At 47.1% G+C, this 13,578-nt stretch overlaps 1 pseudogene; it reads right to left on the reverse strand.

Moving 5' to 3' along the window:
- LOC144103458 (acetylcholinesterase-like) overlaps positions 1-13,068 on the reverse strand; it is a 74,131-nt pseudogene extending 61,063 nt beyond the window's left edge.
- Positions 13,069-13,578: the final 510 nt, after the last annotated feature.

Consider the following 13,578-nt stretch of genomic DNA (forward strand, 5'->3'; position numbering starts at 1 on the left):
ATTACTTCAGTCAATCCTCAACGCAATAGGGAACTTGTGCAAAGAGTGTTTAATGCAGCTAAATATTAACAAATGCAAAGTAATGCGTGTTTCTAGAAAAACTTCTGGCCTGCCTCACCACTACCTCGAAAATATTTTGTTGCAATCGGTCTCGTCATATAAATATTAACTGGCCTCTTCATGCCGAGTACGTAATATTCCTTCGAATTTGAAACTATTGCTTCATATAATATTAATACGATCCAAACCTGACTACGCAACACCTGTATATGACCCTGCTCATGACAACGTAATTAATGATCTTTAGATGGTGCCAAAATAACTCTGTACCTTTTATCCTTGCAAAACAGAACTGCACAGAGAGTATACGAGTCTAATCTCGGTCTCCCAACGCTAACATCACGTAGGAAAGTGTTTCGTATCGCCCTGTTCCAGAAGCTGTATCATCATCCCGCTCTACGGGATCACCTAATCCCACAGCCAGTTTATGTGTCCTGCCGCATTGATCATAATCACAAAGGTAGAACTGTGTCGTGCAACACGAAATTCTCGAAGCCAATCGTGCCGCGAGCCTCATGTCACAGGAACCACCTTCCCGCAAAAGGTGCCGGCACTAGCTAGCTAAGATTAGCTAGCTATAGCACTAGCTAACCTTGTATATTCAGATGTTATCTAACATTTATGTAACCAACTGTATTTTATTTGTTTTTTTGTATAATAACCGCTCCCCTTTTACAATGCTACTAGCCCTGAGGGGTAATGTAAATAAAGAAATAAATAGGAACTTTGGTATCACAGCGATAATAGTCCTTACCTAGTCTCGTTTCTACACTGACTACCGCATTGCGACTGTTTGCCACGATAACCAACTTTTTTATGCGGAAAAACCCTTTTCTGAACTTACCGTTGTGTGTTTATGTGTTCTGTCCGTCTATGTATTGGTCGCGCTGCGTATTTGTTCATTAATTTTGTTCCATTCATCACCGAGTAATCGGCTCCTGTGTCGACTAGAGCGGTAACTTTCCGGCTGTCGATAGTCCCTTCTAAGTCGGAGGTCCTAGCTCTTGCATTGCATGTCGCTCTCGGCGTCGGGTCACGGCTTCGTCGCGTATTCGAGTCGCGGGTGGGTCGTGTGGTCGAAGCTCTTCTGGGTGGCGGCGTCGTTTTGAAGGCAGTTTGCGTCATGTTCGGGGATGACATTTTGTGCGGCGTCGGTGCAGCGAGTGTAGCATCTTCATGCGGCGTCGCGGGTGCAGCTTCTTCATGGGGCGTGGTCGGTGGAGGATCTTCTGCGTTTCGCTCTTGAGCAACCTAACCTCCAGAGGTTGCTGCCTTCAGCTTCCCCTACGGGGGCTGGGAGACCTTCCTCGTACCGCGGCTGCGTAGCTGCGGCGTGGCGACGCAAAGAGCGAGGTTGACGGCGATGGTGAGCGCGAAAAGCGGTTCGGCGTGCACTCTTCTTGGCGCAGGTACTCGTCGATTTCCTGCGGACGTTGTCCGAAGCGTGGTCGTGGGGCGTTAATGGCAAATCCTCGAAGACCGATACGTCGGTACGGGCAGTGACGAAGAATATGGCCGGCCTCACCGCAATGGAAGCACAAAGGCCGGTTGTCGAAAGTCCTCCAGGCGTCGCATTTCCTGGGGCTTGAGCGTCGGTCATAGGCTGGGTGGGAGGGGGCTGGGAGGCGGCGTTGTGGAACAAGTGGCTCATCTCGGGGAGGACGTGGGGGTTGTCGTTGGGGCTGGGCAGTCCTCACTGCAGCAGCGTAGGTCATAACCTGGGGTTCAGTGGCCGTCGGGGTGCCAAGTGCCTGTTGCACTTCTTCCCGTACCACGTCCATCAGAGTCGCTGCTTGTGGCTGTTGGGAGGATGTCAGTAATCGACGTAGCTCCTTTTGGACGATTTCGCGGATAACTTCCCGCAAGCTGTCGCTGGTGGTGGCCGGCGTGTCCCAACGGATTCCACAGGCAGCGGAAGGACGATTGTACTGCCGAGCTCGGACGTCGAGGGTCTTCTCAATCGTGCAGGCTTCTTGCATGCATTCCTCGACTGTTTTTGGCGGCTGGCGGACGAGGCTTGCAAAGATTTGTTCTTTTACGCCGCGCATTAAAAACTGAAATTTCTTTTCCTCGGTTATCCCGGGGTCGGCGCGGCGAAATAGGCGCTTCATCTTCTCGACGTAACCGCGGACTGGCTCATTCGGAAGCTGGATCCTGGACTCGAGGAGTCGTTCGGCTCTTTCTTTCCTCACGACGCTGGTGAATACTTTCAATAGTTCTCTCTTGAATAGCTCCCATGTCGTAAAGGACGACTCGTAGTTTTCGTACCACGTGCGTGCGGAGCCATCCAATGAGAAGAACACGTACTGTCCAATCTTTGCCGCATCATCCCACTTGTTGAATGACGCCACGCGCTCAAATTCATCCAACCATTCTTCAGGGTCTTCGCCTAGGGATCCATTGAATGTTGGCGGCACCCGCGGCTGCTGCAGTATGATCGGTGTTGACATCTTCGGCGAGGTTGCGGTGCTCGTAGCCGCGTCTTTTCGCTGTCTTGTGCGGTCCGGCAGTTTCCCGAACTCAGGCTCCTCTCCCTGGAGACGTCGGCTGGCTCGCTGTTCTACTGGCTCGTCCTCGGGTGCGAAGCGCTCAGGGCTGGCTTCACGACATGAAGGGGGCGTCCGGAACTTCCAATATATATGTCGCATCAACAGCAGAAACAAGTATGGTATAAAGTCCCTTTCATCATAAGTGTCATTGAGCGGCCTTTGAGTTTCATGAGTTCGCGTCGTGGCAGGTTCGAGTACCAGCCGTAGATGTAGATCTGATTATTTTCATGCCTGTATTTTTTCTATTCTGCAGAGGTGCACATACGTGATAAGAGTTTACTACGTTCTGAACCTCCGGCGGTTTTATCAAACTAAAAATATAAGCAGACGCTTCAAACTTGCCCGGTGTTGTGTACTGTTGCACTGAACTGAACTGCTTGCATAACTCATGGTGATGATGGGTTTTTATGGCGCAAGAGCATTTATGACCAAAGAGCGCCTGGATGGGGTCAAAGACCCATTTCCGAAGCCTCTCACCCTTGATTGGCCAAGCACCAGACCAGGGGAAACCTTGTACCCATTGTATCACCGGTGGGTACCCGGCGGCACTGGGGATCGAACCCCGCACCTCCCGCATGCGAATCGGATGCTCAACCACTTGGCCACCGCTGCGGTAACTGGTATGTTGAAACGGAATGTGGCAAATTATACACCGATTTTGTATGCAGTTAGTTTGGTGTTAGCAAAGCCAAAATAAATTTTGCCTGGCAGCAACAACGCCAGTGTCGCAGGACGTGACTATATATTTAGTGCGTTCATTATTATTACTGAAAAAACGATAAGAGCCATTTCCTTGCCACAGCCATTTTGGGAGGGCCGATTTCTTCGCGCAGTCACCAGTTCAATCCTTTCAAAAGTATCGACCACATCAAGCGTCAGTAACGCATGGTGAAATAAGAGCGCAAAGGTCGAGCCACGGAGAACTAAACTGCAAGACTAGGGCTCTGGTGTCAGCTCGAAAGAGCAAGGTGTCGGCCTAGTTGGGACTGCTTAATTAAAAGAACAGTGCTATGAACAAGACGAACCACAAAGGGAGCAGCGCCTGCGTCTTTCTTTTTCTTCGCCCTTCGTATTTCCCCTAGCGCTGTTCTTTTCGGTATCTGCCCTGAATTTCGGTATCACTGTTGATCGTCCTACACTCGGCTCTGTCACGTCAATAACCTTATTTTACCAGATATTCTCATTGCTTAAAAGAAGTTCAGAGAATTATTAGTCCGGTTGACGCCTTTTTCTTTTAATGAAAATAAACCTCACGCTTGATCCCTGCTTACACGCGTGCTTTAAGGAATACGGAGAATAGAAATAAAGAATGCTTCACCTGGTGACGTCGTCTCCGCTCCTTATGAACCGTATATAATAAGGCGTTGAGAAATATCGGTAGAAGGGAAACTTTGTCGTCATTACATTCAGCATTGAGAAGAAGTCGTTGATTGCTTCCATCAAGGAAGCTCCATCAGAGCGTTCATTCAGATCGCTTTCCAGTACACCCATTCTCTTATTGGTTGTAAGGAAGACAATCGCTGTAAAAGAAGACAAAAACACAAAAGATGCGATTACACTGAAGGGGTTCTCTTCAACCAGCATGGGCATCATCAGCCTTTGTATTAAAGCAACGGCCTTCATTCGCGCCGGTTCACGTGCCTGCGCATACGCATAGCTGGGCAGTGTTTTAAATGCCGTGAATTATGTGGAATCTGGTGGCGAAGGCTCTCACTTTTCGATAACCGCGGCTGACTTTTCTAAAGTCTGAGCTCACAGATAAAATTTCGAATACTAATTACCGCTCTAGTTTCAACGTGTATGTCACATTTTGGCGGGATATCAGAGATTCAGCCGAGCCTGCGCAAGTTTTGAGAGCTGGTTTAATTCCTAGCTTTACCTGCAATTTCACAAAACGACAGCTAAGACAAGGAGGAAATCACATACCTGAACTAACGAGCCCCAAAGTTACGCGAAGAATGCGTGTGTTCACAAGTGATGCCTGTTTCAATAACGATTTCATGAAGCCTAATTTATTGTTTGCAGCCGAGTTTTGACACATAGCTGAAGTGAATTTGAAAGAGGTGTAGTGGGGAGCTCGATTCTCCTAATCTCTAGTTTTCGAAAAGCATGCCATTCCCGCAAATCTCAAGCTCTCCTATATAATTATTAGAAGGCAAGAGCTTGTAAATGTTTTTCTACTCTGTAATAATAGCTGACAGGAGACCGCAATGATTAGGACCACATTGATTACAAAAATCTGGATAATTCGAAACGATGGTCTGGTTCCGGCAGCGTCCGTGTAAGCCTACGGCGAAGACGCTGGCTCATTCATACGCAACACTTCGCGCATCGTTTCATAAGAAAGGTTTCTTGAAGCGAGTCCGCGTATGTGTACGGCCAGCACGGCAAGCGAGTTTCAATATAACCACACCCAAACCTGAATTGTGTGTATTTTATGCACGACATTGTTCATTATAAAATTGATTTACGACTTAAATAATCCCAAAGTCCCTCCTGTATTCACTGTATACGTTGATGGTCTTCAAGTAGCCTGCACATCCGCAAACGTATCAACATGCGAGAGACAAATACAGTTGACCAAGAAAAAACTAGTGACTTGGTCGGATGAGAACGGTTTCCAGTCTTCCGCACAGAAAACAGTAGTCATTCTTTTCTCACTGAAACGAGGCACGTAAGCCGGCCCATTGATACACCTGAACGGAACACAGATACCCATCTGTCAAAAATGAGCATAAACTTCTTGGGATAACTCTTGACAAAAAACTCACTTTCCACATCATAGAAACGCACCGAAAAATAAAGCGTCCGGATCTCTAAATATACTCAAGGTACTGTCACGTAAACTTTGGGGAGCTGACAGGACATGTACTTTACAAATTTATCAGCCCGCGGTACGCTCTACCTTAGACTACGGATGTATAGTTTACGGGACAGCAAGATCTTCCAACCTGGAACGACTAGATCCAGTACATAATTTAGGTTTGCGTTTTTTCTTTGGTGCTTACAGGACGTCGCCCATAAATAGTCTTTATGTAGAAATCAACGAACCGTCAATTACAGGCAGAAAAACTATGCTCACATGCTCATACATTTTAAAAATCCGTTCGCTGCCCAAACGCCTATGTTATCCCATAGTCACAAACTGCCCAACTAGAACACTGTTCAACAACAAACAGGTAGCTATCAGGCCAATCCTCCTGCGTTTTGGAGAGATGTGCCAAAACCTCGGCATACTAGATACATTACCTGACATTGCTCAGAGGAGATCCACTGCCTCCTTGGTGCAGTTTTCCTGCAATCTGTGATCTCACTTTTACATAGATTCATAAAACACAAAGTCAACAACATCTTATTGTGCCCGAATTCCTTGCACTCGAAGAAAAATAATGTAGTTTTACGCAGTTTTATACAGATTGTTCAAAAACGGACGTTTACGTAGGAAGCATACTGGTCCGAGGGAAGTCGGAGAAACCAGTACGACTTCCACAGTGCTCATCCATCTTCACTGCAAAACGTTACGCAGTCTATGATGCCGTAGAAAAAATAGAAGACGAGAGCCTCACGAACAGTATTATTTACACCGAGTCCCTGAGTATACTTACAGCTTTGCACTTTAGAAATGTAGTCGCTCCGATTCTTGGTGACATCATACACAAGATAGTAACAGCCACAGCTCGAGAACAATCATAAAAGTCTGCTAGGTTCCCAGTCATGTCGAAATAAGAGGCAACGAGGGGGAAGATTTCTGCGCTGCTAAAGCTCGTGGCAGGGAAATAAAAAAGAGTAAATACACCGTTTAAGGATTGCAAAAACTCTGTAGAGCGTACATCAGGAGAAAAATGGCAGTCCGCATAGAATGGTTTTTGGTTAATTTAAATCATATGTGCACCAGGAACGTTTCAATGAAGTCATTTTTTGCCATCTCCGGATAGGCCACACGCAACTTGCGATACACTTCCACATATCACATATTTTTTTCGGGTGTGAAAATGGAACATTAAGAAAAAATTGGTTTACTCAATTCTATAAAGAATGCATTCCTCTTTATCCAGCACTGCTCTTAGATGATAATGCCATTGTTAACATACCTTCCGTTTTTAGCTTTTTAAAAGAAGCAGGGGCATTTGAAAAACTAAAATTTGAAGCACTGCTTTGCTTGAATACATGACACTCTTCAGCCACTTTCTCATTCCTGAGAAGAAGGTTGAAGTTTTTATTTGATTGGTTGGGAGCCTCAGGACCCTTTGCGCAGCCAAGGATAGGCACTGATGCTACCTGACCTTCTCTGGAGGTTTAACCTTAGCTATTTCCAGATTTCTCCTTCTCTGTTATTACTAGGCAGTACAATAATTTTAGGCTATCTACACCATCGACGATTTTTCATGTTTCTAAACATTCTACAGAAAACTAATTCTATACCTTGAGCCTGGAGCATGATGGGGTTAGCTGCCTATGATCCATAAAACGCAACACTACACAACACAAACCTGAATTTCGGAAGACTGTTCCCGCTCCGGGCTCCATTCCGTACGAGGTTTACAAGAACTTAAGTTCCGCTGTACTTGCTCAACTCCTCGCCACCATTAACAAGGTATGGATAGAAGGCGTCGTACCCGAAACATGGAAATCGGCTATTGTGATCCCCATACCAAAGCCGGGGAAGCCGCTGACAGACCTCCGAAACTTCCGGCCTATATCGCTTACGCCAACATTATGCAAGCTTACCGAAAAAATTCTTGCCACAAGACTGTCGTGGTGGCTTGAGCACCATGGTTTCTACCATCCCGCCCAAATTGGCTTTCGTACGTCCATAGGTACAGAAGATGGACTGGCTGTCTTGGCATCAGCAGTTCTGGCATCAAGTCGCAGCCACAATGTACGTACTGTACTGGCCATGGACGTTGAAAAGGCGTACGATAATATCAGTCATGCTGCCATCCTAGAATCGCTTGACATGCTGCATTTGCCCGTTAGAGTGCGCAATTTTGTTAAATCCTTCCTTGAATGCCGACACTTTGCCATACGCCTCAGTGGTGAGGCCTTCGGATCATTTGTGCCTCTTCGCGGCGTTTCCCAGAGATCGGCGTTATCGCCAACATTATTTAATATTGCTTTCAACCCCCTTGCTTGGCGCTTACAAGCGCCCGTGCTCGTCTTGTCTGTATCTCGTCCCGTCCTTTGCGCTAAAAATATGCCTGTAAAAAACTTACATGATGTCTCTGAGATAAAGTTCTTATTGTATGCTGATGACATAAAGGTGTGGAGCACTCACAACGACCTGATGACCCAAGCAGCAGGCCTACAATCAGCCATTGATATTACGTCGAGTTTGCCTTCTTCAATTGGTCTGCAGCTTCCAATGAGCAAAACTACGTTCATGTCCGTCGCGAACCGCTGGGGGCGCCGTATTCTGGCTGCAACACCAATCCGTCTGCGTCTATCCGGAACTCCAATTCAAGAAAGTTCGACCGTAAAAATCAAGGGCTTGAAAATACACGAGTCAGGAACAGGTACTGTTTGACTTTCTCGGGCTAAAATGCGATTCAGGCGTTGGGTCTCATTAGACGCACTACTCCTAAAACAGGCGGAGCACGATCTCATGTTGCACGACACTAGGTGCGGGCGGTTGTGCAACCGCGCCTCGTTTACCAAGCCCAATTCCAGCATTTCACGAATGCTCAATGCGATCGTCTAGAAGCTGTTAATTGAGAGGCAGTGAGGGTCATCACTTGCCTTCCACGCATTACCCCGATCGTGGCGCTCCAAGAACATGTGCAGCTGAATACACTAGATGAGCTGGTGCAGCAACGACGCGACGCTCGCCGCCTAAAGTCAAGCCTTACACACACAACGTGTGCACTCAGGCCATATGCTTCATCGCACTCCATTTTACAGCCGCCTTGCCAGTTCTTCCTCCCCGGCGTTTTGTGCAGCTAAGCGATAACAAGCCAACTGATCTACGTGGGCCATCATCTACCCGCGCGCCATCGTCGTTTCGCGACAGAATTTCCGAGCAAGACGCTAATCTGCCGCAAGGCTCCATCGTTATGTACCTTGACGCAAGCATCCAGGTCTGCGAAACAACAACGGCAGTTTACTGTCCTTGCAAGCCTGCTCTGAACAAAACGACAAGGTTTCGCCTTTCAGAACCTCCTTTCTTCTTCTGTGCGGATATGCTTGCGGTTCAAAAGGTACTTTGCTCTGTCGCCGCCGTTCCCATGCTACCCACGGCCCACATTGTCATTCGCGCCGACGCCCTTCACGTCACACGCCTACTGCGACGAGTCAGTCGCACCCCAGAAATCTGCCAAGACATCCATCATATAGCGGCACGTATCCCGCGGCAAATCCGTATTGAGTGGGTCCCGCGTGACCTCCTGAGCGCACAAAGCCGCTCAGATTCTGCGATCCGCCTTTCGACCGCAACCTGGTCTTTGCCTCGAGTCCTCATCTGAATGACACCACTCTTTTTTTAACAAGAAAGGAACACCTCAGGTGCCGCACACGTGCTCTAATCCCTCCGTGTGTGGTAACCCACCCCCATGGTCTTACCCGTGCAGAGAAGGTGGATACGGATCAGGGTTGCCCTAACTCGAGCTGTGACACGCGAGTGGCCGCATTTCAACGATTTATATCCCGGCCCCGGGTGTCCAGTCTGCAAGATCAGAGACTGTGACGCGGATATCCACCACCTGTTGTGGGTTTGCCCGGAGATCAAGCCGACGAGAGTTCGGCACCTGGCGGCGGTGGGTCTCTCACCGGACAATCCGGATTCCTTTATTGCCTGGCCACAGGATCCATATCATCGTTTACTTCTTGATTTCATCAATTCAGCCCACGTTTTTTATTTATTTAAGCATCTTACTCATCTCTGACCTCATATTCTTTTATGCCCTGAGGCAATATACATCGGTTAAAAAAATGGCCAGGCTTAGCTTGGTTAAGCTAAGAATGCGTTGCATATCTCGATGGAGTTCCGTGCTGCTCCGTTGACTCGATAGGCTGTTGACTCGATCGCCGTTGAAACTGCCCGTGTAGCAGCGCTCGATCGCCTTTGAGTCGATAGACTATCGGTTCGAGGGCCCTCGAAATGCCCGTGTGACAGGGGTATAAGACTGTCCCGGCCAAAGAGCGCAGCTATTTTATACATATGCCGTGACGTCAATCATGGCGCAGCGCCCCTAGCGGGAGGAGCGGGAGTCAGGTGTTGGCTGCGGCCGCGCGAGTTGGGGCCCAGCTTTTCCTCCGGCTGTCGTGACGTCACGTCACGTGGTTTTGTGGCAGCCCGGCCGCGCCCAAGGGCTGAACTGAGTGATTGCAATATGCAACGCATAAAAAAAACCTTAATTGTTGGCTGCTCAGTTGTCCACGCTACTAGAACGTGCTCAAAACGGCAGGCTTAAAGAAAAATGGACGGCCCCGGCTTCCGAAAACAGTCCGACCACTTAATTTGCTCCGCTTTTCTTAGCTTCGCGCTAGGCATGGATGACGGCGGCTGTTCATTCTTTCCTATTAACTTAGGTAAGCACGAAGATCTCGCTCTTATTAGCCATGCATCAGTCACTCAACCGAATATATTTTCACCGAATATCCATTCACGTGGTTCATCCAGCACGCGGATACTGCGCGCTGGTCCCGTGCCGTTCGCTATTTCTTCAGGAAGCGTAAAATCTGCTTTCCGTTACCGTCTAATCGAGTAAGTGCAGTAAGTTCCAATTTCGGAGGTGTTCTGATGAAGCCCTTTGTGCTCTTGGGCTCACTCGCTCCATCTCGACGTTCATTCAGCTCCCCCGGTGGCGTTTAAATGTGCCGGAGACACCACTTATCTCTATCTTTGCAACACTCTATTTGTTTATTTCTGTACTCGTTGACGCTTTACCTTTTCCAATTACGCTGATGCTATTACGCTTGCTTGAAGCGTTTTGTCTTTGGCAGCTTCGTTTGAATCAGTTTTTTTTTCTGCACAGCCTACCGCACGGCTCATTTACGGCACTCTGTGGATAATGAGGTGTGCTGCCTATTGCCAGCAAGCTGTAAATCTTGTTCATCACACTGAGTGGAGCAGCTTGTCACTCAACGCTATCGAACGAATGATAGTGCAGCTGTTGTCTTATTTCTACGGTTAATGGGGAGAAAAATTCGATGCCAATCTCCTGCACATGAACGGTATTTAGACGCTTATATGGCGTGCTCCCAAGAGAGAACACGACCAGTTTCATCGCACTTGGCATCAGCTTAACTGTTAGAACGTTATGGGCGGAAAGAACCCACCATATATCCTTGCAGGTAAACCTCAAACACAATCAAAGATATACGCAATCAACACAGTTTTACAAGAGGTTGTGGTACCGTACCCTAGAGTTTTCTACAAGCATTCTTCATATAAAGCTTTAAGATGTCCGAGAAGCTAGATTTCTTAAGTTTCGTTGACAGATTTTTTTGGAATCTTTAAGGAACTCCAAAGAGCAATAGGGAAAGACAGTGCTTCACTCACACTCAAACGCCCATCTTCGCATAATTGTGTGGCAGTCTTTCACTTCCCCAGCTCTGTCCCGCGAAGTTGCGATGAGGCGAACGATGTCATCCGCAATGTGCGCCAGGTCCTCGCCATAGGCATGTATTGTACGGGGGTCTGAGACGCCAACATGGACTTGGGTCTGTAGGCGTTGCCACTCTTCGCCCTGGCTGTTATGAAGGCGCGAAATCGTGCTGTTATTAAGGCTAGATTTTGGAAAAAATACGGTGCTGGTGCATTGCTTTAATGAGACAATGCTTAATAGTTCTGATGAACGTTTTTTTTTTACCCTGCGCCCTCAACTTGGTTTGATATTGCTTGCTACCGCACAATTCTTAGTTCTTCGGGAGAAGAATAGCAAGTGAACGACTGAAATACATCATTCTTTGAGCATGTCAAGTTACGATTTCTCGTTTCAAAATTTCTGAAAATGGCGCTTCGTGCGGCAAAAAATATCTCAAACACAAATTCCTTAATGATGCCACCACAGAACGATCTGAAAATCCTACTGATACACTCCTACCGCATGCAGGTAGGATTATGTTGTCACAAACAAGCTTCTGTACACCAGCTCTCGCGTCATGCAGCAGCGGGCACACCAGCCCTGGAGTCGCAGCAAAATGCTTATTTTTTGCTCGCGTACTTGCGGCCCTGACACCTTTTAGAGACCTGGAATAAGGCTGCTTATCATTTACGACAAACACGTAGCCAATTCGTGTGACGTCATCAGTTCACCACGTTTGCTATGCAAACACATGGAGATTACGCCGTGTATCAAGAAAACCGGCTACGTCGCATAGACGAGTGTGTCAGGCAATACTGGACTTCCGATCATCTTGACGGTGTGCTCCATGAAGCTTGATATTATGCATTTCTTTGTTTTTTACGTCTGCATGTCTGTAATTAAAGCATCGAAAGTTTTGTTCTACGCCAGGTTTTAAATTACTAAACATTCGAAAACACCGCTCTCCGACACGTTATCCTAGATTAATTCGGAAATTTACATGCTTTTATCTTCCAGACGTGACAATAAATCATTATTACTGAGAAAACTGTAAACTCCTGGTGTTTCAGTTTTCAAACGGCTATATAAAATCATACCTGACTCAAACAATAAAATGGAGACAAGTGGCATATTCTTGTCGCCAAATCGGTATCTTGGAGAGGTTTCAAAAATTACCCAGATCAAGTTTAGCACAAGCAAGCGCAGCAAGAACTTCATTTGTGACTACACCTAGAAAAGGAGCAGCAGCATTAAGAAATCATAGAAAGCTAAAAAGTATAAGTGTAGAAAACACTCTGCTAATAAGGTTATAGACTATATTCACGGCAGTGCGTTGTTGCATCACTGTCAAGGCCACGCGAAACACAACGAAATGTTAGCACGTGGCATACGAAACAGCTATACACGATGAAAGTGGTGAAACAGCGTAACCTTTTTATAAATAAGAACCAAACGTTTCAGCTTAATTTCTAATAAATATGATGAGATATAATGGCGTTTTATGTCGCCTATCTCATAGTACAAGCACCTACCCATGGCTTAACTGGAAGGGACGTCTGGTAACGTCATTCTCTTCAAACCAGGGAAAATCCTTCCGTCTGGTGATGTCAGCTTTCTCCAGCCACGAACCGAAATCAGCTTCTGACAATAGATTACTTTGCCGTTGAGGCTTCTAATATTGTGGCATTAAAATGTATATAGAAGTAAGGAGCCCTTAAGTGTCCTCCGGGTACGCACGAGTGGAGCAGGCCGTCGCTGGCAAATAACTCGGGCGTTCTGCTGCGGTGGTAGAGCTTGAGTGGCAGCGAACCCACGTGAAGTGGCATCCGCCTTTCCTCCCGGTGCAGAGTGCGGTTGTCGTCGGCGCTGAAGAGATGCACCAGAACCCTCCGGCCAGGAAGCTGCTCTGCCACGATGGGGCCAAGCCGGAGTCGCATGTCCCAGGCCGCCTTGCTGCTGTCGCGAATGTACTGTACCTACCTGCGTGGGAAATCGTCGTTCGGTTTAACGGTGATCGCTCGAAATTGGCAAACGCATTTTATACGAGCACAGAACGCGGCTTGAGCGCATCTACCACTCATCTAATAATCATTTTGTTTAAGTGCAGAGCTAAAGGGAGGCCTTCGCTCAGCGGTGGGCGTAGCCAGGTAAGGGCTGAAGATGATACGGGCGATAGATTGCTCAGCCTGAGCCATGGATGAAATGCCCTTTGCCCGCAAGTAAAGAAAGATAAGTTCTATATACAGTTCTTATTATTAGAATACAATTGCAGTGTAACATTTTTACGTTCTGAGAAAAAGATAAGTCATAGCGAAATGTTTAAGCTTTTGCTTTTGTCCTTTCTTCATTACACATGTAGTAGTTGCTGGTGCGATTCCAGACTGTCATAACTTTTTAACAATTTTTTAAGTAGGCTCAAGCAGCCATGCCAAGCACTTACCAACAAG

Source organism: Amblyomma americanum, chromosome 9 (genome assembly GCF_052857255.1).
Source record: "Amblyomma americanum isolate KBUSLIRL-KWMA chromosome 9, ASM5285725v1, whole genome shotgun sequence".
Taxonomy (NCBI): Eukaryota; Metazoa; Arthropoda; class Arachnida; order Ixodida; family Ixodidae; genus Amblyomma; species Amblyomma americanum.